Source organism: Pan troglodytes, chromosome 7, assembly GCF_028858775.2.
Source record: "Pan troglodytes isolate AG18354 chromosome 7, NHGRI_mPanTro3-v2.0_pri, whole genome shotgun sequence".
NCBI lineage: Eukaryota > Metazoa > Chordata > Mammalia > Primates > Hominidae > Pan > Pan troglodytes.
The window spans coordinates 27,963,671-27,991,663 of NC_072405.2; the positions used below are offsets into that span (position 1 = coordinate 27,963,671).

The 27,993-nt window shown below is 42.6% G+C and overlaps 1 protein-coding gene across 20 annotated transcripts in view; it reads right to left on the bottom strand.

Annotated features, from left to right (window-relative positions):
* Positions 1 to 27,993, bottom strand: part of CSGALNACT1 (chondroitin sulfate N-acetylgalactosaminyltransferase 1) — a 353,523-nt gene that overhangs the window by 252,783 nt on the left and 72,747 nt on the right. For 2 of the 20 annotated variants that reach the window (XM_063816889.1, XM_001148607.6), the window contains exon 1: positions 25,238 to 25,380. The exons of 14 other annotated variants lie outside the window; for them this stretch is intronic. The gene's annotated coding sequence lies outside the window, so the exon portion shown is untranslated. Of the gene's footprint in view, positions 1 to 3,770; positions 3,953 to 5,178; positions 5,303 to 25,237; positions 25,381 to 25,460; positions 25,574 to 25,691; positions 26,183 to 27,993 lie in introns of those variants that run through there. 4 more of the 20 variants (XM_009454911.5, XM_009454909.5, XM_054656578.2 and 1 more) reach the window with 4 other exon arrangements.

The following is a 27,993-nucleotide window of genomic DNA, read 5'->3' on the forward strand; positions in this document are numbered from 1 at the left end:
TCATGCCACTGCACTCCAGCCCAGGCAACAGAGTAAGACTCCATCTCATTAAAAAAAAAAAAAAAAAAAAAAGGAAAACAAATAAAACCATGTAAAATAAGTAAAACTTAAAACAAAGAATTTTTTTATTACTAAACTAGACACAGGTGAAGAGACAATTTGTGCACTTGGAGATAGAGCTGTAGAAATCCAGAATAAACCAGAGAAAGACACAGATAAACTGAAAGAGAGATTAGAAGACATGAGGATGTCAAACATGTCTAACAGATCCAATCGAATTTCTATGAGAAAAGGAAAGAATGGATCAGAGGCAAGATGTGAAGAAATAATGGTTGGATATTTTCTAGAATTGACAAAAAACATCAATCTAAAGTTGCAGAAGATCCAATAACAAACTCACCATACCTAATATATCATAGACACCACAGAACACCAAAGACAAATGCACAAATAGTCAGAATGAAAAGATGGATTATCTTTAAAGGAACAACAGCCCCATTTCTCAACAGCCACAGTGGAAGTCAAAATCCAGTATAAAATACCTTCCATGTGAAGAGAGAAAGTAAATCTCAATCTAGCATTGGTACTATGTCAGAAAACATCTGAAGAATAAGGGCAAAACAAATCTGAGGAAAGAATGTTCTAGACAGTGTTGTAAGACCCTGGGGCAAAACAAGAAGTGCTAGGAGATGAGGACAGACGTAGCATGCGGGGGCAAATTATATGAGTTTTTATAGGCAATCTTAAGGACCTCCACTTTTCCACTGGGAAAATAAGTGGAGGGTCCAACAGAGCACCTTGGGCACCCCCGATGGGGTTTCCAGGCCATTGTTAGATGGCCTGGGGGCACAGAAGACTCAGGCATCAGCTTGGTGGTCTAACTAGCTGATATTTTAAGGTCTCTTTCAACCTTGAAATCATTATTCAGGCAGAACAGTGATGGAATAATTAATTACTCTAGACTGAATATGTGTGCCCTCTCACCCTCCGTCCAAAACAAAACAAAAAAAGTCCTGTTAAAGCCCTAACCCCCAATGTGATAGATTTGGAGATGGGGCCTTTGGAAAGTGATTAGGGCTAGATGAGGTCATGAGGGTGTGCCCTTATAATAGAATTAGTGCCCTTATAAAGCAAAGGCCATGTGCACACACAGCCAGGAGGTAGCTGTCTGGAAGCCCCCAACAGGAACCAAATAAGCTAGCACCTTGAACTTGGACTTCCCAACCCCCAAATTGAGAAAATACATCTGTTATGGTATTATGTAAGCCCAAGGTGATTAATGTAATTTATTATTTCACCAACCATACTTTAACTATGTTTCAAGATAACAGTTACCAAGAAAAGTCAAAGAGAGGAATCTCAAAAACCAAACAAGAGGCCGGGCATGGTGGTTCATGCCTGTAATCCCAGCACTCTGGCAGGCCAAGGCAGGTGGATCACCTGAGGTCAGGAGTTTGAGACCAGCCTGGCCAACATGGAGAAACCCCATCTCTAATGAAATCACAAAAGTTAGCTGTGCATGGTGGTGCACACCTGTAGTCCCAGCTACTTGGGAGGCTGAGGCACGAGAATCACTTGAACCTGGGGGGCAGAGGTTACAGTGAGCTGAGATCACGACACTGCACTCCAGCCTGGGTGACAAAGCAAGGCCCTGTCTCAAAACAACAACAACAACAAAAAAAAAAACACTACCACCACCACAAGCAACAGCTATGCTTCTCCATATTCATTAGCTATGACATTCAGCAAGCTTCAACTACTTTAAGGGAATTGAGGCTGAAAAGTGATACGTAGTGTTCATCTTCCAACACTTATCTGGTAAATCTTTCTAAGTTAAATAGGTCTTTGGGGCATGATATTCAAAAGCCAGTACCTGGTAGCTAGTTACACCTGTTGGAGCTGTGAATAACCAGCTTCATAAATGTTTTTTTTCCCAGTCATCTGAGTAATGAAATCTCTTGTTAAATTCTCACTGAAAAGGCAGGGCTCCCCCCAACCCACCCACCACCTTACATGTCTTTGCCATGTACATTTTCTATAGGATGATATTGACATTTTAAAGTTTGATGTACCATTAGAGGGATACATGTATTTTGGCCAAATTTAATCAGGGTATCTCACATAAGCTGAGTATACGTAGCATTTCTTTGTTCACCACATTAGATCCATACTAGAAAGCAAGACTAACTCAGCTCCATTTTGCCTGTGTCTTGCATTATTTCCCATTGGTCACTCTTGATTTCAAGCAACACTTTCTTCATCCCAACTATGTCAGATTCTTACTTGGGCTCCTTCCCTTATCCTAGGTGCTATCCACACTCTTTTTGCATCAACCCAAGACATGAATTCTCATTGCCTATTCAAACTCTTCTACAAAGGCTTTTGTGACAAACTCTGTGTGTTTCCGACAGAACTGAGTATTTCCCAGGCATAGACAATTAGTCATATGAATCCCCCAGAGTTTCTATCTCTGTACTGGAAGTGAGTCTAAAAATATTTGAATTCAATCTGCCTGGATCACATAAGTTACCACAAAAGTGCTTTTCAACAAAATCAGGTATCAGCTTAAATTCTCATCTTCTCTTTTACATACGAGTATAGAATACACATCCCATGAATCTCTGCCTACATTATTGGCTAAAGGCTGGCAGGTCATCCAGCTTTTCCTGTTGTTGCTTAAGAGCACCAGCCTGGCATGCAGCTCAGAGCACTGTCTGCCCAGACTGTGACCAAAGCACATAACCCTCCAGCAGTGCATCTCTCAGGGGAGATCGCTGCTTCCTGCTAATCCCAGATTGCCTACTTATCCTCTTGCCTGAAGAGATGGCAGCAAATCATGGCAAAAATACTGCCTCACATTTACCGAATACTTATTATATGCTAGACTGTAGCCGCTTTCTTTGTAGTAGTTCATTTACTACTCTAACAAGTACAAGGTAGTACTATTATTGTCCCAGCCTTATAGATGGGGAAACTGACACATGGGGAAGTTAAGTCAATTGCCCAGTCTTACAACTAGGATGTGGCGAAGCCATGACTTAATGGTCAATCCGTGGGGCTTCAGAGTTCACATTCTTGTCCACAATTCCATACCCACATCAATACAGGGCATTCTATATTATTCCATATATCCTGCCATGGGATCAGAGAAAACTCAATAAATGTCTGCCTCACCAAAAAAGATGAGAGGATGGAGCAGATGAAAGAGTGCAGTCTGGGGACCAGACAAACTTGAGTTACAGTCCAAGATCTTAACTGCACAACCTCAAGCAAATTACTTAATCCCCCTAAGCCTTAATTTCTTCATCTGTAAATTGGGGATAATTATACCTTCTGTCACTGCTGATGAGTGGCAGAAATAAGACTCAACCCTGTAATCTTTCTGTAACACTATGGTGCCACAGCCTCTAAAAGATTATCATCTTCAAATATTGGGAGGAATACCAATGCTTTGCTGTAGCCAGGTGATTTGGGGGTAACTGTAGCCCCAACCAGAAACTTCTGGTCCTGGTACATCTAAAGAGTCTGGGGTTCTGAGTTAATTTGTGTGCCATCATGCAGGACCCACTAGGTAGCAAGGAAACGCTCCCCTCTTACTCACAAAAGCTCCAGTTGTTACAGGCACATTCTCAGAGCCTACCTCCCCATGATCCCTGATATTAAAGGCAATGACATGGTAGATGAAAATCACCAGTCCCTAGAACATCAGTGGCTCCTTTGTCCAAAAGAACACACTCCCTTCTACACACAGGAAAACACAAGGTTCTTACATGGGTGTACATTCCCAAAACCTCCAGAATGACCTCATTCTATGGCACAAGGACCGTTCAGGTTTGTTTGTTTGTTTTGTTGTTTTTTGAGGCAGAGTCTTGCTCTGTTGCCCAGGCTGGAGTGTAGTGGCGCAATCTCAGCTCACTGCAACCTCCGCCTCCTGGGTTCAAGCGAATTTCCTGCTTCACCCTCCCAAGTAGCTGGGACTACAGGTGCATGCCACCACACCCGGCTAATTTTTTTTTTTTTTTTTTTTAGTAGAGACAGCGTTTCACCATGTTGGCCAGGATGGTCTTGATCTCCTGACCTTGTGATCCGCCCGCCTCAGCCTCCCAAAGCGCTGGGATTAGAGGTGTAAGCCACCACTCCCAGGAGGACCATTCAGTTCTATCACCCTGGAGCCACAAGGCCTCTCCCAGAGCCTCATCTCTCCAGCCTTGCAATGGCCTGGAAACTGGGCAGGGACTCTGCCCAGAGCATGTGAAGAGGAGTCACCTACTGCTGTCACCTGGCCCAGTTCCTGAGTGGAATGCTGCAAAGTCCTAAGTTCTCCTGCGTGGCACTGACGAAAGGGATTTATTAAATGAAGGTAAAAACTCTCAATGAAAAACTGTCTTCAATCTAAGGAATGCACCAAACCCACAGTGCTCGTATGAGGGTTGGTATCCTGGCCCATAGCTGCTCCAGGACCTTTCAAATGTTCTGTAATACAGTACTATTCCCGCTATGTGGAGTTTAAGTAATACAAGTGACTTGTGGCCCGGATTGCATGGGACATAGGATAGCCATCCCAGATCTTCATTCATGATCATCTATGCCATGCTCTTTATGACAATGGGACAAGCACATGGAATATTCTGTTCACATGGGAGGATATTGCCATTCCTTTCCATGAATCCAGAAGGTCAGGTAAGGTCTTCGTTTCCAGTAGAAGCTGCTTACAGATGTGCCACTCATTTCAAATCACGGATATGCCTTGCCTTTCTATTTCTCCCACCAGTTTCACCAGTGTCTGGGCCTCTATGTGAACAGTTTCTCCTCATATATAACCTCAACTTATTTTGACCAAGACTTCTCCTTCATCCTAATAGTTCAAGATTTGGTGAAGCCTATTTCCATAGCAGTCATTCCCCTTCCTGGTGTTCACTATCCTGGGATAAGAGCTGAGGTATTTTTAACCATCCCTACCAGCAGCAACCCCTTTCCCACTATTAAAGTTGCCCCCACCACCACCCCCCCACATCTTCAGCAGCTTCAGCTCTTTATTGAAATCCAGCAACTGAGGCTAGGTGCGGTGGGGCTCACACTGGTAATCCCAGCACCTTGGGAGGCCAAGGCAGGTGGTCAACATGGTGAAACCCCATCTCCACTACAAATACAAAACTAGCCAGGCATGGTAGTGTGCACCTGTAATCTCAGCTACTCAGGAGGCTGAGGCAGGAAATCACTTGAACCCGGGAGGCAGAGGTTGCAGTGAGCCGAGATCACACCACCGCACTCCAGTCTGGGCGACAGAGAAAGATTCTTGCCTCTAAAAAAGAAAGAAAAATATCTGAAATCCAGCAACCAAAACAATTACAACAAGGTTTTATGTTCTCAACACTCCTACTGATGTAAGAATCAAAGTTAAACTGTTAGGCTGATGTTTGGGTGAAAAAGGTTCACATCATCCAATAATTGGATGCAACCTAAATAGTTAACTATGCTTTACTAGGAAGCAGTGTACTCCTTTCTTAGGAAGACCTCCTATTCTATTATTTCCTCTTTGCTGAAAGGAAACCTTTAAATCCTGAAGTGAAACATCTGTGCCTGCTAAGTGGATGCTAGGGTGTGTGTGGTAAACATATCTGAAAGACATATTTGTCCTGTTTCCATCTTTGGGCAACAGTGGTCCACACTGGTAATGCTCACCTTTGGCTCTGTCTTCACCATCCACTCTGAGCGGCGGGGAGACAGCGCACCCATCAGCTGGGGCACTAGCACAGCTGCCCTATTCTCCCCCCATTCAGGAGGTCATGCCACACATCCAGCTACTCTGAGCCTTCAACCACTCCCACGAACCAATGAGGCTATGTCAAAGGCAGACACCCAAACATCTGTTTGCAGTGTCAGGCACATCTGTAATGATGCAAGGAAAAGGAAAGGGGGAAAAAAGTGCTAGTGCTACAAATTCCTGGAAGGGGTTGCAAAGAACGATGCAGGATGCTCTCTATCAATCTATTGCGTTCCTCATTAGTCATGATCACTGCCTCCACAATGCCCCAGATCCCTCTGTGGCATTCAGGAGTCATGCCACTCTGCCTCTACCATGCCCAGTTGGAGAAACATTTCCATGGAACAGCAGTCTATTAAAAAAGATAACTACACTTGTGAAGATGGATTTTTCCATCTTCCATGACCCTAGGGTCAGGCTTGTACTTAATTGTACCTGAGGTTTTTTTCTCCCCTTCCTATGATGGTTGAAGGATACAATACTACGAAAACCCTGTTTTCTTTGGGTGCTTTTAAGTCCTCTTCTCGCCAAAATCTAAAAATAAAACTTACTGAAAAATCATTCACTACAAGTAAATATATTCAGAGCAAATTTTAAGTTTAAAGCGGTCAATGACTAACATCCCAATTTTCCTTTCCCCCTAGCACGAGAGGTTCCTACAAGCAGCTCTGTTCCAAAGAGCGTAGCATTCATGCTTCCACAGGGAAGAAACAGGCAATTCTAGAGCTGACAGCCTGGGTACAGTGGTACCTCCTTAAGCTTCAAATTCACATCCTGTACAAAGATTTGAGGAATGATTACCAATTGGGGAGGAAGACAGACACTAGGGAAAAGTACATACAACATACTTAAAGAGACAAATGTATTACCTGGAATAACTTGAGGAAAACGCAATACTACATTTCTATTGTGCAAACAGTTTCAATTCATCAGGAAGGAATCTTAGGCATGAGAACAGATAAGAGCCAGATAGATAATGCAGCCCTTCTCCTCCATCCCACAATTCTCTCCTCTTCATGTTTGCTATGGTCCCAACATGACCTTCAGATGTGGGTTCAGATGCCAGACCCTGGCAGTTTTAAAACAGACAAATGTCTTGTACAAAGAGTAGAAGTGACACCATCTTCACAGAGAAATCTTTTCCAATTACCAGTAGACAGGCCGACTCCCAGCTGGTGAAAGCGCGGGCCAGGGGTAGGCCAGGACACCCTCCACGCCCTGTCAGGTGCCCACACAATGGTTCGGCCCAGGCTCCTGGAAAGGGTTTATTTGCCATTACTTCTTGATATTGATATCCTCTCCTAAATGTTCCTTAGTCTCACATTTTATGTTGAACGTGTTTTTCAAAGCTGTAAATCTAGGAATGGAATTTAGACATTACTAGTTTTACAGGATTGCAGGATGAAGAAATGGCATTTTGCAAACTAAAACCACAATGAGATCATCTTACAGCAGTCAGAATGGCTACTATTAAAGAATCAAAAAATAACAGACGTTGGCGAGGAGGTGGAGAAAAGGCAACACTTCTACACTGCTGGTGGGAATGTAAATTAATACAGCCTTCAAGGAAGACAGTGTGGAGACTTCTCAAAGAACTAAAAATACAACTACCATTTGAACCAGCAATCCCACTACTGGGTATCTACCCAAAGGAAAAATCATTACATTAAAAAGACACCTGCCCTCCTATGTTTATCCCAGCACCGTTCACAACAGCAAAGATATGGAATCTAAGTATTCACCAACGTAAGCTTAAAGAAAATGCAGTGTGGATATATGTACACACACACACACACACACACACGCACATATACACAATGGAATACTACTCAGCCACAAAAAAAGAATGAAATAATGTCTTTTGTAGCAACATAGTTGGAACTGGAGGTAATTATCTCAAGTGAAATAAATCAGACACAGGTCAAATAAGCGAGAAAATGCAGTATAAGTGTGAGCTAAATAATGTATATGCATGGATACAGAGTGTACAACAATAGACATTGGATATTACAAATGGGAGGATGGGGGGTGAGAGACAACAAATTACTTAATGGGTACAATGTATACCATTTGGGTGATGGCTACAGTAAAAGTCCAGACTTACCACTATGTAATACATTCATGTAACAAAAATGCACTTGTACTCGATTTATTTTTTGACAGGGAGTTTCACTCTTGTTGCCCAGGCTGGAGTGCACTGGGATGACCTTGGCTCACTGCAACCTCTACCTCCCAAGTTCAAGCGATTCTTCTGCATCAACCTCCTGAGTAGGTGGGATTACAGGCATGTGCCACCACGCTCGGCTAATTTTTGTATTTTTAGTGCAGACGGTGTTGTACCCCTTAAATTTATACAAAATCAAAGAAAAAAATACCATTTTTACTCAACTTCAAAGTATACTGATAGGTAAATCCAGGGATTAAAAAGACAAACTTATTTGTAGAAGTATTCACAGCCAAGTTACATTAAATGCCACGGCTCTTTTGGGCTTCCAACACAGTATTTTAAGTGGTTACAAATGTCTGTTTATGAACAGCTTGCTTCCTAAGATAACGTCCGGGGCCAAAACTCAAAAGGAGTGAGAATAGGCAACTGCCTCAAAGGTACTGAGGCTGCGGGTAAACATTTGACGGAATAAATGCTCTTTATTCACAGCCTGTGTTGAAATCTCCCTGAGGATGACTCACCATGCCTTTTCCCAACATCAGGCCCAGGAAGCCACGGACTTTCCCATGTCATCACTGACTTGCAAGCCTGGGGCAAAACCACAGTCCACCCAGCACAGAACTTGGTTCTGCGACCAGAACCAAAGATGAACTTGTACCCTAGGAAGATGTGGTCTTCTAAGCCTGACAAAGGACATCAATTTTGCCCATTCCTCTCTCTTAATTCATAATAGAAGTGTTTGGTTAATTACACCTGGGATAATGAATAACTAAAAATGTGTTCTCCGCTACATAAACAGAACACATTCTCTATTCATTTACAGTTAACATTTCAACTTCCTCTTAGTCTCACCTCCCAGGACAAGGTCAATGGACCCACATTCATCTAACCACATTCTCGATTTTCCAGGCTTCTTATTTTCTCCATCTTTTTTCTAGTTGAAGATTCCTCATCGTTTTAGACTTTCTTCATCACAGCTCTCACATGGCAGTCCAGATTTGGGTTATTTTTATTCTTTTTGGAGTTATTTCAAGTTGTTTGTCTAGTTTTAATCCAGGCAGACTTCAAGATTTTTCCCTTTGTTCCTGTACAACACTGGTGAAAGGAGGGTGCTCCACGGAAGCTGGATTTGAATGCTAGAAAAGGAACAAGGTATTCTAACAGTGTTCTTGCCACAACTTTCACCGTCAGACCTTAAAATCTGAGTGCTGTAGGGAAATTAAAACCATCTATTGTCCTCACATTATAACTAGAGGAATAGAAGCCCAGACAAAATCAAACAACTTGCTCCAGCTCCCATGAAGAAAACCCTATCTCTTCTACTGCTTCCTATTCTATTTAGCTACCTCACCCAATTCATCTATTAACATCTTCTCAGCCAGGTGTGGTTGCTCATACCTGTAATCCCAGCACTTTTGGAGGCTGAGGCGGATAAATCACTTCAGCTCAGGAGTTCAGACTAGCCTGGCCATCATGATGAAACCCTGTCTCTACTAAAAAATATAAAGATTAGCCAGGTGTGGTGGTGAGTGCCTGTAATCCCAGCTACTCAGGAGGGAGAGGAGGTGGGCGGATAGCTTCAACCCAGGAGGCAGAGGTTACAGTGAGCCGATGTTGTGCTAGTGCACTCCAGCCTAATTGACAAACCAAGACTGTCCTGGGAGAGAAAGAGAGAAAAGAAAGAAAGAAAGAGAGAAAGAGAGAAAGAGAGAAAGAGAGAAAGAGAGAAAGAGAGAAAGAGAGAAAGAGAGAAAGAGAGAGAAAGAGAGAGAGAGAGAGAAAGAAAGAAAGAAAGAGAAAGAAAAGAAAAGAAAAGAAAAGAAAGAAAGGGAGGAAGGGAGGAAGGGAGAGAGAGAGAGAGAAAGGAAGAAAGAAAGAAAGAGAGACAGAGAAAGAAAGAAAGAAAGAAAGAAAGAAAGAAAAAGAAAAGAAAAAGGGAGGAAGGGAGGAAGGGAGGGAGAGAGAGAGAAAAAGAAAGAAAGAAAGAAAGAAAGAAAGAAAGAAAGAAAGAAAGAAAAAGACAGAGAAAGAAATCTCATCACAATATTAAAAGACATAATTTCAGCCAGGTGCAGAGGCTCATGCCTGTAATCCCAGCAAGTTGGGAGGCAGAAGTGGGTGGATCGCTTGAGCTCTGGAGTTTGAGACCAGCCTGCCAAACATGGCGAAACCCCATCTCTACAAAAAAAAAAAAAAAAAAAATACAAAAATTAGCTGGGTGTTGTGGCACATGCCCCTCATTCCAGCTACTCAGGAGGCTGAGGTTAGGGGGACTGCTTGAGCCCAGGAGGTTGAGGCTGAAGTGAGCTGAGATCACACCACTGTACTCCAGCCTGAGCAACAGAGCAAGACCCTGTCTCAAAAAACAAAAATCAAGACATTATTTCTATTCTACTTTAGTGCTTAAAGAGTGAAGTGACTTAATTATGACTTCTCACAACGGTAAGAGAACAATGAACTGCAATGAGAGTATGTGAACAAGTATTATGAACAAGTCAAGGCCCTTAATGCAACATGACCACAAAACGGCAGTAAGGAGAAGGTACTTGAAACCCTAAGACTAACGTCTCTTCCTCAGATGAGGAGAGCTTTTAAAGAGCTGCAAAGGTCATTTGCTGCTTCGTGAGCAAGAATGTAAAAATCATAGGCCATAAATCACTAACTTAAGCCACAGAGAATGGAATGTAAGATTATACCATCCACATATTTTCATTATAAGGGTATCACATACAGGTAAGAATTCAAAAATCTGATAAAGCATATAAAAAAGTATTAAACTCAATGAACGATCATGGAATTTCCTCCAACTAAATATTTTAAGAAGAAATAGAATTAAAGCACAGATCACAACTGTGAAAATGAGCATAGTGAAGTTGAACTGAAGGAACCCTAACCATTCAAATATTAGAAGAAGCTAGAAAGAAAGAATATAAAAACCTGACCAGCATATATTACATCCTTTAACTTTTCCAGAGAGAGAAATACAACTGGCTCCCAAATATGAAACATGGTCATCTACACAATGAAAAATAGTTTTCATAGATTTTTCCTATATTTTGTTCAAAAATGCAAAAAAGGAATGGTAAAATCACACAGCATCTCATCACTGCTTTCCTCTGTTCCTTTAATTGCACCCTCATCTCTGCAGTCACCTCAGGGACAAAGTTTGGGGACAGACACCCCTCAGCTTCCTTAGCCACTCATAGCTCAATCTCTGTCTTGCACATACATGCACGGTTACACACACACACACACACACACACAACTTTATCAAAAAAGGCAATCATTCCACATGAGCCTTTGTTTTTGTAATTTTAGAATTTAAAAACTAAAAAATTAGTAAGAGGTTGAATCCTTAAGTAACATAAGAAAAAAGTATTCTTAAATAACTGATCAATTACTTCATGAGTAAACTCAAACCCAAAGATTCCTAGCTGTATACATCTAAACTGCCAATCTATTTTATTTTCATTTTTGAGACCAAGTCTTGCTCTGTCGCACAGGTTGGAATGTAGTGGCATGATCTTGGCTCACTGCAACCTCCACCTCCTCAGTTCAAGCAATTCTCCTGCCTCAGCCTCCCAAGTAGCTGGCATTAAAGGCGAGAGCCACCATGCCTGGCTGATTTTTGGATTATTAGGAGATGGGGTTTCACCATGTTGCCCAGGCTGGTCTTGAACTCCTGACCTCAGGTGATCCACCAGACTAGGCTTCACAAAGTGCTGGGATTACAGGAGTGAGCCACCGTGCCCGGCCTGCCAATTTATTTAAAATGGGAAAATGGGATCAATCACGTTGGATAAGGAACACCCTTCTTGAAATACTAGGAAACCTTTTGAAATACTGTAATAATCTATGAATTTCCAGTGATCAAAGTATTAATTTCTCACCAAAATGCTTCTGCAGAAAAACAACTTATTACAGATGAATATTTACGGGCTCTCAAACAAATTCTGCGTAAAACAAAAGGTCTCAGATAGAGCAGGCTTCTTGGAGTCTAGACATGTGGATTTCATTCAAAAGTATGTTGATAATTTGCTATTTGGCTTTGAGAAAATAATTTAATCATTGAAAATTTACCTCCATTTCCCCAATAGGAATTTGAGTAGATTTGCAAATGCAAGCACTAGTCTAACCCAGCAGACATGCAACCACAGAAAAGAAAAATGACTACCATCTATGTTTCTGGAAGCAAACAACTTCCTCTTCAATTTTATTAATATGTACCCTTGCTTAATAAATTTCATCCCAAGATGGAGGACACTATCATAAAAACTACAAACATTCAAAGCACGTGGTTACTCTACCAAATCAAATAAAAACTGTAAACCGTTTCTAATTTTTTTGTTGTTGTTTGTTTGGTTTTTATTTTGGAGATGGAGTCTCCCTCTGCCACCCAGGCTGGACTGCAGTGGCACGACCTTCGTTCACTGCAACGTCTCCCTCCCAGGTTCAAGCGATTCTCCTCCTTCAGCCTCCTCAGTAGCTGGGATTAACAGGTGCCTGCCACCATGCCTGGCCAGTTTTTTGTTTGTTTGTTTTTGTTTTGCTTTTTTAGTAGAGATGGGGGTTTCACCACATTGGCCAGGCTGGTCTCAAACTCCTGACCTCCAATAATCCATTGGCCTTGGCCTGCCAAAGTGCTGGGATTACAGGCATGGGCCACTGTGCCCAGCTGTAAACCATGTCTTTCAGAAGCCATTTCTAATGTTGTGGCAACATTAATTTGCATGCTGAAAACAGCTTATTGCAGCATGAAGGCCCTCCAGATGCTATTCAAACTTACCTTTCAGTTTCATCTCCCAGCCCCTCACCTGCATGTCTCCTGCAGTCCTGTGGACAAACAACTCACTGTCCCCTCAAAATGGCTCCTTTCCCATTTCTTTTATATTTTATTATTTCCACCTGGAATTCTTCAATTATCCCATGTCTACCTACTCCTACCTACCAAAATTCCTAATTCTGTAGTTCATTGCCATGTCCCCTACTCCCTGCACATTTGCCTATCCCCAGATCGCATGCAACTTCTTCCTTCTTTCAATCTGTAATGTGGCTTTCTACTCATCCTGGGCACTGTTTTTGCACTTATAATCCCACTTCAGAGAGTTCAGGGACTATTTTTAAATGACCTCCACAATCTCCTTCAGTGCCCATTGCAGTACCTTATAACTAGTAGGATCTCAGTGAGCTTTTATGGAATTGAATAACCTGTTACATAAAATCCTCCTTCCCAAAAATCAATCTGTATTCCCTGAATAAAAATTGTACCATTTTAACAGCTGAAGATTACTGCAGCCAAGTTATATCCTGAACATTTCACTTTAGTTTATTAGCTTTTTAAATGTTAATAAGAAAATGTCATTAAATATATATGTACATACATACATAATGCCTTCCAAGGCGCTGGAATCACTGCCCCTATATTATTCTTATGCCATCTCTGAAGGGTCAGAAATGACATTTATTTTATACACAGGAAACCAAGGATCAACCGACTAATAAGTAGGTGATCTCAACCTTCAGACCAGAACTGATTATGCACTACTGAAGACAAAAAAAAAAAAAGAGAAAATAGAAACCTTCTCTCAAGCAGCTTGTCATTTGCTTGTAGAAAAAAGATAACACATGAGACAAGTACAGCATATGTGCTTAAAGCATTTCTATGGTTTCTGTCCTAAAATAGATTGAGCCAGATTCTACTTGGCTTCCAGCAGAAGTAGCTTTTGGCCCCTTTGGTTAATGTCCATTGTAAATATGGCTCCCCTGAAGCCCAGCTCCAAGAACTGCACTGTGTGCTTGGCCTACTCCACAAGGGCCATGAGGACTCAAGGGAGGACAAGGCCAGAGTAGTCACAGAAGACCCTAAAAGGAAGTCAAAACTCAAACTGGCATTAGATGAAAACAAAATTTGAAATGGTGACCAGAAAAAGTGCGGCCTAGAAAGGAGACAGAAGCCAGACTTGGAGATGGTTATTACCAGAATTAGCCCAGAGGGGAGGGCAGGAAGAGTTAAGTCAACTGACTGGCCTGAAGGGTGTTGGAAAGAGCCAGGGTGGAATGGGGAATAGAAAAGGCAAGGACAGGCTCAAAACCCAGCAGTCAGCTAAGCACAGAACCCATGCCAGACCCTGAAGGTTCTAAGATGGCCCTCGACAATATTCTCTGCCTGCAGCTGGAAGGCTTTGATTCTGCTCTCTTCAATCCTCTATTCAGCCATTACCTGCGGATGAACTAGTTAGGCGTACACGACAAATTCACAGGCAACAATGTTGTTTTCAAGCTCCAGTTACACAGGTAACCCATTTTTATTATGGAAAATATGGAAAACCCACAAGTAAAATTTATAAAGTTAACGCCCACCAGTATCATAATCCAACCACATTCCCTTCACTCGTTTATTCACCAAGTACAGTATTTATCAGAATCTGCTACACCCCAAATGTTGTTCTAGGCTTCTGGGACATATAGTGAGAAAAACAGACAAAAATCCATGCCCTCCTGCAACTTATATTCTATTAGGAAAGAAACACAAAAGTCATTGATAAAGACAAATAATTGTCAAGTATGTTAAAAGGTAGTAGGGACGAAGTAAAGAGTAGAGCAGGGTAAAAGGATTGGGAGTGCAGGGGTGGTGGGGGGAGCTACAAACTTAGGGGAGTCAACTTGCTCTAAATTGAGAATATAGATTTACCAAATTGAGATCCTACTGTTTTATTGGCTTTTTTCCCACTTATCATATAATGAGGATATCCCCAAGCCATTAAATATTCTTTTGCAATGTAACTTTTAATGACTGCAGAGAATTCCATCTCATGAATGTACCACATATGCACCATAATTAACTGTTCTACTCATTGGGGCAGTTAGATGCTTTTTAAAAAAGCTATTATAAATAATGCTTCCATTTCCTTGAAAGCAACATAAAGAGGTACATTTACATAGAATTTGGTACAAATAGTGTTAAGGCTCATGATATACTTGAGCTGCATAGGGCATCAGTATCTTAAAGCAATGTGCTCAGATTCTTTGTCTCCCTCTCTTTCTGTCAAGGTTCCTGCCTCCCACACATGGCAATTTTTTCCATCAAGCTCATGGAATTTCTTCGGCTTTCTCATCTCTCCATCAGCTTCTCTGTATATCAAATACTCTACGTATCAGAGGAGAACTCTTCCTTAGACGCCTAACACAGTAGCAGGAACAGAGAAGAACATGCAATACCCATTAGATTAATAAATGAACAAAAAAAAAATTGAGTGTTCATAAACACTCTGGCTTCCATACAGCCAGGGAGATGCCTGGCAATGTTTCTCTTCTCCCACCTTTCACCGTAAGGAGTGAGTCATATCTCAGACATATTCAGCATCGCTTTAACAAGACTGCAAAGTATTTCCCTGAATGCCTTTAGGATGCTGGAAACCACCATTCAACCTGGACAGCTAAAGAATACTACTGACTATCTAATATAAATGCTTAATAGCAGAAAACCCTTCCATTATTTTCCTTCTTTCCAGTCACTTATAGATGACATTTATATAATGCCTTACACTGGTAACATAAATGAAAAGCATCTTTTTAATAGTTCATAAACCAACATTCCGAATTCCAACCATAGCATTATTTAGCTGCTGCTCTTATCAAAGAGAAACTTATTTTTTATACTGTCACACCAAGATGAAAAAGCCTGAAAATGATTTGTAGAAAAGTTAGCAAACAAGAAAATACTGCACTCAAAAAAATAAAAAATAAAAAAACAGGCTACATCAGTTATTCATCACTTGAAGCTGCTTCAGTATGGGTTCATGCTACTGAGTGATTAGAGCTTCATTGCTTAGCCAATGGAAGCCTCTGAGTTTTAACCACTGTATCTCACTGCTTCTAGAAGTCTCAACATCCTCTTTCCAAGGCCCTCTTTTCAGAGTTCGAAGTGAAATCAAAGAGCCATCTCAAAACATTTCCTAATTTATAATGTAGCCTTAGAACAAGGGGCAAATGTCGTCTTACACACACCAGCAGTGAGAACACACACCCGCGGTGACCATTGTCCTTTCTGAGAAGGACCCACACAGCCATTCATCCACTGCACTAAAAATGGACTCCGATGCAAGGAACAAAGGGGATATGGGACTCAGAGCCTTCACTGGGATTCCAGGTTTGAGTATTGGTGCTACATAACTACTGCAGCTTCACAACTAACCTGGCTGTGTTTCAAAGGCACTGAAAGTGGAGAAGGTGAAGACTCTAGGAACAACGATTGTTTCAACTTGCTCATGCTCAGGACTGTAGATGCATGCGACAGCTCTTTATCATTCATCATCATGAGATCTGGTCACAGCAAACCAAGACGGCAGGGATAATGAGACCAAAGTTGCTATGCACTATGCGGTCTCAGCTGCTTCCACACTGTTACACACCACTCTTGTCTGTCTTCAAGATGCACCACAGGAGAAAAGAGTGAAAGCCACGTGTATTTTCATCTTTAATTCCCATCGCTATCCTGAGAAATGATCTGATGGGAAACAAGCAACCCAGTTCCAGTAGGTAAGAGTTAGAAATGAATTTGTCTGCTTCTACCACGTGCTAATGTTCCATACCCCAAAGGTGGGTGTGTGGATGTCAACATCTTAGCACACTTGTTACCATACAATTTCTGCAGCGTTCTTTTGAAACAGAGTTTGGTGCACTCAATCAACAAATATTTAGTGAGTGCCTATCCTGTGCCAGGCACTATTCTAGGCACCCAAAATATATTACTGAAAAGATAAATGCAGAGAACTTGTCATCTAAGAGCTTAGGTGAAGGGCAGAAGGCACAGAGACATCTAAGAAGTCAGATCTGGTTGGGAAGTGGCTCACACCTGTCATCCCAACACTTTGGGAGGCCAAGGCAGGCGGATCACTTAAGGTCAGGACTTCAAGACCAGCCTGGCCAACATGGCAAAATCCCGTCTTTACTAAAAATACGAAAAAAGAATTAGCCAGGTGTGGTGGAGGACAACTGTAGTGACAGCTACTCAGGAGGCTGAGGCAGGAGAATTGTTCGAACCTGGGAGGTGGAGGTTGCAGTGAGCTAAGACAGTGCCACTGCGCTCCAGCCTGGGTCACAAAGTGTGACTGTGTCTCAAAAAAAAAAATTTTTAAGTGAGGTCTGATGAATGCAGTGAATAATGCACAATAAGAGGGGATCAAGAGGAATGGAGGTGGTATCTCAGCAGAGATCAGAAGTTGAGTGAGAGATAATCCTGCAGATATGGGGGCAGGGGGGAAGACGGAAGAAGGAAAAAGACCCTGAGGCAGGACAATGTCAGATTCAAAGGTGAAGGCGACTGCAGAAGCTGGGTGTTTAGAGCCAGAGGAGGGAGAAGAACAGTGGGAAAAGGCAGGAATGGGCAATGGGGAGAGATGACCCTACCACCGCAGAAGTAACTCCAGGACCCTGGCCTTTATCCGCAGTGATAGGTAAGCAGTGATTGGTGGAGGGCAGTGGTGTGAAATAAAGCCTGACAGAATCTAACTTACCATCTAACTTACCGTGAGGTGAAGAACAGACTGAAGGGAAATAATTGGGAGCAGGGAGGGCAGTTAGGAGGCAGTGATGGCTCTGTATGTGAGAAATGATCCCCTGGAAACGCGAAGAAGTTGTCTGGTTGTAGATATATTTTGAAAAAAAAAATCATAAGTAGCTAATGGCTTAGATTTGGGTATGAGAGAATGAGAGGGGTCATGGATGAATCCAGAGTTTCTGGCCTGAACAATGAAAGCAGGGCATTGCCCATCTTGAAGTAGGGGAAGACCAAGGCAGGAGGTCAAGAATCCAGCTTGAGACTCAAAGTTGAGATGCTCAATTGACATCATCTAGATGAAGATACTGAGTTCTGGGAAGAAATCCAAGCAAGAAATAAAAGTCTGGTGAGAGGTCCAGGCAACATAGGTAAATCTGAGAGTTGCCAACAGGGTATTTAAAGTCATGGAGCTATCATGGTAAGTGCCCAGCCATTCTTCCTCTGCTCACAACTAGAAATTCTCAACAAAATATAAACAGCAACTACCTAAGAACTAGGAAAACAAAACAAAATCAGGCAGGTTGTAGAGAGGAGTCAAATGTTGGCAAAGTAACCTACAATAGGGTTAATTTCCTTCCCCCACTTTCCCTGCTCCTACTTCTCTAACGGCCTTGCCCCAAGGGTGGGCACCAGTCACAGAGGTCCACAATCAGATAAATCTTACAGAAATCAAAGAGGAAAAGGGATTCTTGTGAATCAGAAAATGAGTGGAACCACAGAGAGGAGAGAGCTGGAGAGACAGATCCTCTAATTCTTCTCCCTCCCATCCCTCCCCCCAGACAGAGTCTCCTCTGACACCAAGGCTGGAGTGAGTACAGTGGCGCGATCTTGGCTCCCTATCACCTCCGCCTCCTGAGTTCAAGTGATTCTCCTGCCTCAGCCTCCTGAGTAGCTGGGATTACAGGCACGTGCCACCACATCCAGGTAATTTTTTTAATTTTTAGTAGAGACAGGGTTTCACTGTGTTGGCCAGGCTGGTCTCAAACTCCTAACCTCGTGATCCACCTCAGCCTCCCAAAATGCTAGGATTACAAGTGTAAGCCACTGTGCCCTGCGCCCTAATTCTATATATGAACCTCCACCCCACTCTGCCCAAGGTCTCAGGTTCATCCAAGTCACATGCGGGCAGGACACACTCAAAGCGATATAACAGAGACCTGAGGACTGAACCAAGATTCACACCAGGGCCCAAATCTCAAAGTAATCCCTGGTGACACATTTTCAGGACAGACCCAAAGTGGAAAGCCAGGGCTTTAAAAATCTCAACTCACACTGGAAACACCACCAATAGAGATCGAGACAGAACTACTTGCAGCCTGAACCTAACCACGATAGATGGTGGTTGTCTGATTTAAAAAAAAAAAAAAAAAAAAAAAAACTCCCAGACTACAAAAGGAACCAGAGTTTACACAAGATAACATTCACAATGTTCAGGACAATGCAAAATTACTCAAGGCACAAAGAAATGGAGAAATGTCACCAGTTTCCAACGGAAAAGACAATCAACGGATGCCAACTCCAACATGACCCAGATGTTAGAATTATCAAGTGAAGGCTTTAGAGCAGCTATTTTAGCTATGTTCCATAAGGCAAATGCTCTTGAAATAAATGGAAAGCTGGGCATTCCCAGCAGGGAAACAGGAACTATAAAAAAGAACCCAGTGGAAATTATAGAACTGAAAACCAGAATATCTGAAATCCAAAATTCACGGAATCGTCTTGAAGCAGAATGGAGGTAACAGTCAAGAAAAGTCAGTACTTGAACATCAACAGAAACTATTCTATCTGAAGAACAAAGAATAAAGACTGAACGATTATAATAAATTCAGCCTCAGTAACTTGTGGAATGATATCAAAAGATGTAATACATGCTGTGTAGTATAAGAAGGAACAGAGGAAGAAATTAAGACCAAAAATCAACATTTGCAGAAACAGTCATGGAACTTGGTAAGAACACCTATAAATTAAGCAGCAGGAGGAAAAAGCCTCGGGAGCCGCACAAGCATTGTCCACTGTTTAGACATTGGCAAGAGGAAGAGAAACCATCAACCCAGACAGGATTGGAAGGATCTTTCAGGAAGACAACTGGGAGGCTCGGTACTGGAACCAAAGGAAGAAAATCAAGAAGAAAGGAGTGAACCATCACGTCAAACACTACTGATAAATGAAGCCCGATTAGAACTGAGAGCAACCAACCACTGGATTTGACAATGAAAGAGTTATTAGTAGCATTGACAAGACCAGTCTCGTAGAGGACTAGAGACAAAAGTCAAACTAAAGAGGATCAAGAAAAGAAAGGAGAGGGAGTGTAGAAAATTCTTTCAGTAAAAGGGAAGAAAGAATGCACCAGAAGCTAAACAGAGGTGGGTTTGAGAATGCTTTTTTTTTTTTTCTCCTAAAACAGAGTCTCACTCTGTCACCCAGGATGGAATACAGTGTTATAATCTCTACTCACTGCAGCCTTGAGTTTTTGGGCTCAAGTGATCCTTCCACCTCAGTCTCCTGAGTAGCTGGGACCACAGGCATGCACCACCACGCCTAGCTAATTTTTTTATATTTTTTATAGAGACAGCATTTTGCCATGTTGGCTAGGCTGGTCTTGAAGTCCTGACCTCAAGTGATCCTCCCATCTCGGCCTCCCAAAGTGCTGGGATTACAGGTGTGAGCCACCATGCCCAGCCGCCAGTGCATTTTGTAAGATGAAAGATATTTCTGTATGCTGATGAGATGACACAGTACAGAAGAAAAACTAATGGTACCAGGACAGATGAACCAACATTAGAACAATGACCTTCAGTGAGAAGGACAGGAGCTAGCACCCAAAAAGGGCAGGGCTTTGGCATGTGTAGGGCTAGAGTATGCACATTTTAGCTAGAAGGAAATCAGTCTATAAGCTCAGATGTGGATAGGTTTGTAAATTTAGTATTGAATGTAAATACTGTCTTCATAATGTTTTTACTTTAGCGAAGTAAGAAGCAGGGTCACCAGCTGATATTAAGGAAAGGTGAGATGTTGAAGGTTGAGGAGAAAGGAAAAGCCAGAGAGTTTCTGGACTAGGGAAATAGGTAAAGCAGAAATTCAGCAGGGGCATAGGTAGGAATTCTTAGGGAATGTTAAAGGTCACAGATGACTGCAATTTTCAAATTGTCCGAAAAACAATTAGAAGACTGTTTTTCAATAAAACAATTACTGGCCAACATGGTGAATCCCCAACTCTACTGAAAAACAAAAAATTAGCTGGATGTGGTGGTGGGCACCTGTAATCCCAGCTACTTGGGAGGCTGACATGCTTGAGCCCAGGAGGTGGAAGCTGCAGTGAGCAGAATCGTGCCACTGCATTCTAGCCTAGGCCACCCTGAGACTCTTATCTCAAAAAAAAAAAAAAAAAAAAAAATTACCCCACTAAATGCTACTTAGTCATACTGCAAATATGTTTCCTAAATTGTTTCCTCAGGGACTAATCCCAAGTTTTAGGGCATCACTATTAACCTTAACACTCAGCATTCCAGGGCAAAAAGGCCTAACAAGAGGTATCCAGACATCTCTGCATAGAGGGCTCTTTAGAATTAGCATGTAATACTGAAACCTAACAAACAGGCAAAGTTTTCGGATTGGGACTCCAGACTGAGAATTCTTCAAATAACCAATGACAGAGTACAAAAACGATTCCAGGATAAGTCACCAGGAAGGGTAACTATTACAGAAAGGTAGAACTCACTTTGTCCTCATAGCTAAGCAGTTATTGATTATGTCTGACGTAAATGCAAGTCAGGCACGCGATAGAAAATGTAAATAGGCTCCAGGAATGTCCCTGTGTCCACAGCTCATTAAGCAGAGAAGAAAGTCCAAGACAAACAGTGTAAAGGAAAATGTCAACAATAAAGTCATCACTGGTGGGACCTCAAGGCAGCAGAGTGGAATCACAACTAGATCCTGCAATGTAACTAATCAAAGTCTTAGGAATTTTTTTTTACAAGGCAGAAATTCCATACGTTTTGACCCACGAAGGGGAGAGCTTCAGCACATGAAACAGATTCGTCTGGAGTAACAGGAAGTATGTCCAAATGAGGGAGGAGGCATCCAAAAGGACAAGACCTGGTAAGTGACACCAAGCAGGTAAGACCAGGAAGCCCTCATTATAATGACAGTAACTACAACAATAATGGAAACCAATGCAATTAGTGGTTACTCACTAACGGCCATCCCATGCTGGGAGCTTGACTGTCTCCTCTGGTATCACTTAATCCTGACATAAAGATTAAGTAGGAGATATCATTATCCCTATTCTATGAATAAGGAAACAGTCTTACACACGTTATGCAATCAATAGTGTAGAAAAATTTCATAAAGACTTGAAAAACTTTCATAATTATTCTATGTACAGGAACTCTTCTTAAAGGTAAGGAAATTCAAGACAGCAGCAAAGCCATAAGAAACTTCCTCTTGGGTGCAGTGGCTCACACCTGTTATCCCAGCACTTTGGGAGGCCGAGTAACGTGGATCGCTTGAGCTCAGGAGTTCGAGGCCAGCCTGGGCAACATGATAAACCCCCATTTCTACAAACAAAATACAAAAATTAGTGGGGTTTGGTGATGTGCATCTCTAGTCCCAGCTACTTGGGAGGCTGAGGTGAGAGAACTGGCTTGAGCTCAGGGAGGTCGAGGCTGCAATGAGCCATGATCATGCCACTGTACTCCTGCCTGGGCACCAGAGGGAGATCCTGCCTCAAAAAATAAAAAATAAAATAAAATAAAACACAAAGGGAAAATTCCAACAACTTAACCCATATACAGATCAATCTCATTTTAAGGTACTGACGCAGGATGCTGACAATGCTGATCAAATACCCCTGTAGCCACCTTTAAAAAGCTAGGATACTCGCTATTCTTCTTCAAATCGCCTTTCAACCTGTGCACAAAGGAAGGTCCGGCACCACCTGCTGTGACTCAAGACAGTCATGTGCCATCAATATTCACCAGCTACCCACAAACAGGTGCTGGTGCCCAAATTCCTTGGGTTATGAAAACGCCACTCTTAGGTTCTGACATACAAGAGGGTGGAAGAGGAAGCCCGAGTCCCGGCAACACTTTACCTGCGGCTTTATAGAAATAACTTCACACACTCTCATCTCAATTTCCTACCCTATAAAAGTGAGGAATGTGCACTGAATTCATAGACCTTCTGAGCTGGAAGGGGGCCTACATACCGGCTTAGAGTAGATTCAATTCATTTACAGGTTATAATGGACAAAGCACCCTTCCAGTAGCAAAATTCTAAAAATAGCCAAGACAAACTTTAGTTCTGAAAGTTTACTTAACAAATTACTTGTTTGAAATTGGAAATATACTTCCCCACAGGAATAATGTTATTATAGATTTCTATGTCAACCTCCAAAAGCCTATTTCACTTGTAAACTACCTGAATATAGTATAGTTGGCCCCCTGCATCCATGGGCTCCTCTGCATCCATGGACTCAACCAACCACAGATAAAAAATATTTGGAAAAATAAAAATTAAAAATACAAAAATTAAAAATAGTGCAAATATAGGCCTGGAATGGTGGCTCATGTCTGTAATCCCAGCGCTTTGGGAGGCCGAGGCAGGTGGATCACCTGAGGTCAGAAGTTCAAGACCAGCCTGGCCAACGTGGCAAAACCCTGCCTGTACTAAAAATATAAAAATCAGCCGGGTGTGGTGGCGGGTGCCTGTAATCCCAGCTACCTGGGAGGCTGAGGCAGGACAATCACTTGAACCCAGGAGGTGGAGGTTGCAGTCAGCAGAGATCACACCACTGCACTCCAGCCTGGGCAACAAAGGAAGAATCTGCACCCTCGCCCCAGCACCCCCCCACCCCCACAAAAAAAGAGAATAGTGCAAATTTTAAATACAGTGTAACAACTATTTACATAGCTCTTACACTGTGTTAGGTATTACAAGTAATCTAAGAGATGATTTAAAGTAGTCATGTGTCACTGAATGACTGTGATAGGTCTGAGAGATCTATCATTAGGCAATTTCATCAGCATGTGAACATCAAAATGTACTCACACAAACCTACACGGTATTAGGTTTTTATTTATGTATATGTTTTCATATGGAAAAACAAATGTCCCAGAACCATTACTGAATATCAACCATTTTTCCTACTTGATCTGCAATGTCACTATTTAGTGCCATATGTCAGGTTTCTACATATGCCCCATTATCTTATGGGACCACAGTTGTATACGTGGTCCATTGTTGATGAAAACCGCGTGTGACTGTACAGACTGTATACAAGACGATGTGTGTAGGTTACACACCAATACTACTCCATGTTATACAAGGGACTTGGGCATCCAGATTTCAGTATCCCCAAAACTCCTGGAACCAATCCCCTGAAGATATGAAGGGACGACCTTACTACTATCACAAGGTCATAGAAGCTCATTGGGATACTAGGAAAGCATCTCCCACCTCCCTGCAGAGCCCCCACTGCCCCTGCCAAGCCACCAACACCAAGCAATAGGAAGAAATTCACAGCAAGGAAAGGAACAGAGTAAGAATGGAAACAGTAGAAAGGCAGGAATTGGATGTGTGTAAAAGGTTGAGGCAAAGAATGAGAACTAGACCAGCAGATCCATAAATGCAGCGGGAGAGAGAGGCAAAGGGGGAAATGGTGCATCTGTCCTTCACGCCCCCATCCCCGTCGCTGGCTCCTCCGTCACAGCAGACTTCTGTCGCCACCAGCACAACATTAAAAGGAAGAACTGGGGACCTAGGGACCTGGGAGGAGAGAGGTCAGAGCAGGTACAAGACAAGTCTCCTGGGTCTGCATCAGGTAAGTGGTAAATCTGCAGGCGGCATACTGCCCAAATCTAAAAATAACAAACAGACATTTCTAAAACCATAATTTGGTACGTCCAAGGGTTCCTACGCTTGAGGTGCCTGACCTCGGCACTTCCAGCACCTCATCTGGCCTGGATGTGCTTCCAAGTTCCCACTTGCTCCCTCAACTCCTCCCATCTCTGTCCCCTGCCCTGGGAATGCCAGGCTGGGCCAGAGTCTGGGCCCGTGCCCTGAGCACCATGCTCAGAAGGCACTGCTCACATCTTCTCTAGCCACACCATGTCATAGGGCAGAGTTCACAGGGCCCCCAAGACATGTTCACCTGGACACCACCCCACCTTCTGGGTCACACTCCAGGTCTCCCTGGGCCTGCTGCTTTACCTGCCAGTGTCCATTTTCTCAAGGGTGAAGCACTTCACCAGTTTGCATAAGAGAGGTTGTCTGCAGAGGTGTAGACAGACTTGGGACCTGTGGCCAGGGATGTCTCCCTGTACCACAGAAAGATTTTGGACAAGAAACTTGAGGAGTCTGAGAATTCTACATTGGAGGCTGGCTTCCAGGTTGTTGTGAAGGTTGTGTTTATTTACCAAGATGGCAGTATAGGACCTGATTTTTAGAGAGCTTGACTTAGAACTTGGAAACAGCTACTTAGACACATGGAATGTGAGCCTCTGTTTGTACTCCTGCCTCGGGTCCAGCAAGTGTTAGGAGCGAGCCTGTCTCTCCTCTCCCTGCTTTGGGCCGCTAGGCAATGTGCCCAGAAGGTCTAATCAGAGTGTTTGCTAATGAGTTGGCAAGCTCACTTACCTCCCTTCCTGGGCTCTTCTTAATTAGAAACAAAACAGCCCCCAGCACTCCCCAAACAGAAAGTTGCCGCAAATTTCACACCCAATAAAGGAAACTTCCCTCTGCCACTCACCCACACACGAGATCAAAAAGATGACACCTGTTGTCACCCCTGCCCTGGGACGTATGATCTTTCCCGGTCTTTGCTGTCAGTACTCTACTCCCAGGGTTTCCACCTAAGGAGAGCACTCACTGATGTACACTGGGACTTTAGAGCCCACAGATTGTGTAAAATATTCAGGCAACAACAGCCAAAACCACAAGGAAGCCATTGACACAAGTCTTGGGTTACTCACCTCCGTGCAATTCGGGGCCACACCAACGCACAGCCTGAGCAAAGCTGCGGATCCCGGGACAAGCCCGTCTGCCCAAGTTTGAGGTCTGGTTTTAAGCAGCCTTCCAGCCAGCACAGATAACACTATCCTGTTCTGCAATCAGGGCCAGGACACTGCAGTCAGCAGCCCTCACCGGTCCAACTGCAGACCGCTGTCAAGCAACCCCATGACCATATATGAAATCCCAATTACCTGTACTTATCCATCGCTAGTTCACTTCGCTGCAGTCCTTCGTAAACTGAAGAGCAGGTAGAACGAGTTCACCCTGAACACAGCATCCCTTTAAATGACCCTGGAGACCGTGATTTGCCACTGCCAGACAGGATGGACAGGGGAACAGATAGGCAACTGTGTGCGATCACAGGACATAATGGAATGAAATGTCAGATCAGGTGTTAGGATTTGATCTGTGCTACGGTTCAATCTGTGCTACAGAGTTCACACTTGGTCAGGCTTTTCCACGACGCGTAAAATTCTACAAGGTCTGTGCGGCATCACCTTTACTCTACTTTGCTCAACCACGATCACTGTGATTAGGAAGCCTGCCTGTAGCCACATGACCCTCGCCACCTCCCACAGCCTGGGGGCCAGCTGTCATAGCATTTTATCAGGATCTTGGTCATCAGAAACCACTCTAAAAATGGGTTTCAGAAAGTAGAAGCAAGGCAAAAAAAGCTCTGACAATTTAAAAACCATTAGAATTACTAAGAGTTTGGTAAGGTGTCAAGTTCTTTTAAAAATAGCCTTTCCACACACCAACGGCAGCCAGTTAGAAAAGATTGTGGAAGAGGGCTATACAGTCCCTTTCGTAACTGATATTAAAAATAACTACCTAGAACTGAACATTAAAAATTTGCCAAAAACACACAAAAAATACCAAGCACATGAAAGGAAAATGGAATAGACAGACCATATACCTGGAAAGTAATTTATTACATAGATCTCAAGTCTTTCAAAATTTATGTAAAATGAATATTAATCTAATTAAATCCCAAAAGGATTTTTTCTACAGCTTGGCAAAAATGATTCTTAAGCTTTCATAGTGTAATAAATGTAAGAAAAGTCAAGAAAGTATTTTTTTTTTTTTTAAGGAAAAGCTATTGAGGGACAGAGGGCAAGACCACATTCTACCAAATATAAAAATATGTAGTAAGGCCAGGAGTGGTGGCTCATGCCTGTAATCCCAGCACTTTGGAAGGCCAAGGCAGGTGGATCACCTGAGGTCAGGAGTTCAAAACCAACATCCCCAACATGGTGAAACCCCGTCTATACTAAAAATATAAAAGTTAGCCGGGTATGGTGGCACACACCTGTAATCCCAGCTACTTGGGAGGCTGAGGCAGGAGAATCGTATGAGCCTGGGAGGCGGAGATTGCAGGGAGCAGAGATAGTGCCATTGCACTCTAGCCCAGGCAACAGAACTTGACTCCATCTCAAAAAAAAAAAAAAAAATACATAATAAAGCTCAATGATTCAGTAATAATCTAGCAACAGACAGGCAGATCAATGCAAGAGAACAGAAAATCCTGAAACAGATCTAAGAATAAATAATTTATTATATGGTAAAGGTGGCATTTCAAATCAATGGGAAAAGGTACGTTCATTGACAAAGGTATTGAAGCAACGGGTTAAGATTTGGAAAATAACTATCTCTGCTCCCAAACATTCACCATATGAGACTGTAGACCTAATAAAAATAAACATAAGATTATGAGAATAAAATACCAATAAATATTTTATACTATCTTGCAGTGGGATAGGAATTGTCTCACTCCTGCTGGGGTGACTCCCCATAACCCCAGGGCTCTCAGTTCCAAAGAGAAAAAGGGAACAGATGCCTCCTCCCCTCCTCACTCCCCTGGGACCCAGGGATTGCTCCCTGAAGGTATCGAGCCACCCTCCCTCCCACTCCTCCTGGGAGGCCAAAGAAGCTTAAACAGCAGGGCCCCTCCCTGTGCTGCCTCTGGGAGTGCATGGAGTTCTGGAAAAGGAAGAAAAGCCAGGTTCCAATCAAAAAGCCTCTCCATGTAAGCCTTTCTGGCCAACCACCTAAAAAGAGCTCAGAAGAAAAAAAGAACGTGAATCTCCAAAGTGTCAGTCATTTGTTCACTTTTCTTTTCTCATTCTAAGTAAATATTCACTTTGGTATCTAATTTCATATCCATGTTGTATGCTTTCTTTAAAAAAATGTGTAAATTTCAGGCTCCATAAAACCTGGATCCATCCCTGTTCCCACACTTTCTACTGTAACAGCACTCACAGATTTTGCCCTCAATCTATCTTATTAAGTTCACATTAAATAACTATACATTTGTAACAGGTGCATTTATGACTATGGTAAAGAGCACAAACTTTGAAATTTGAACTTGGGAAAGCATGATGAGATCAGGTATGTAAAAATGCTAAGAACAGTACCCAATACATGGCAATAAAAACCTGACAGAAGCAAAGCCTGAACAAATATGTTAAAGTGCTTATTCCCAGTTGGCAAGAT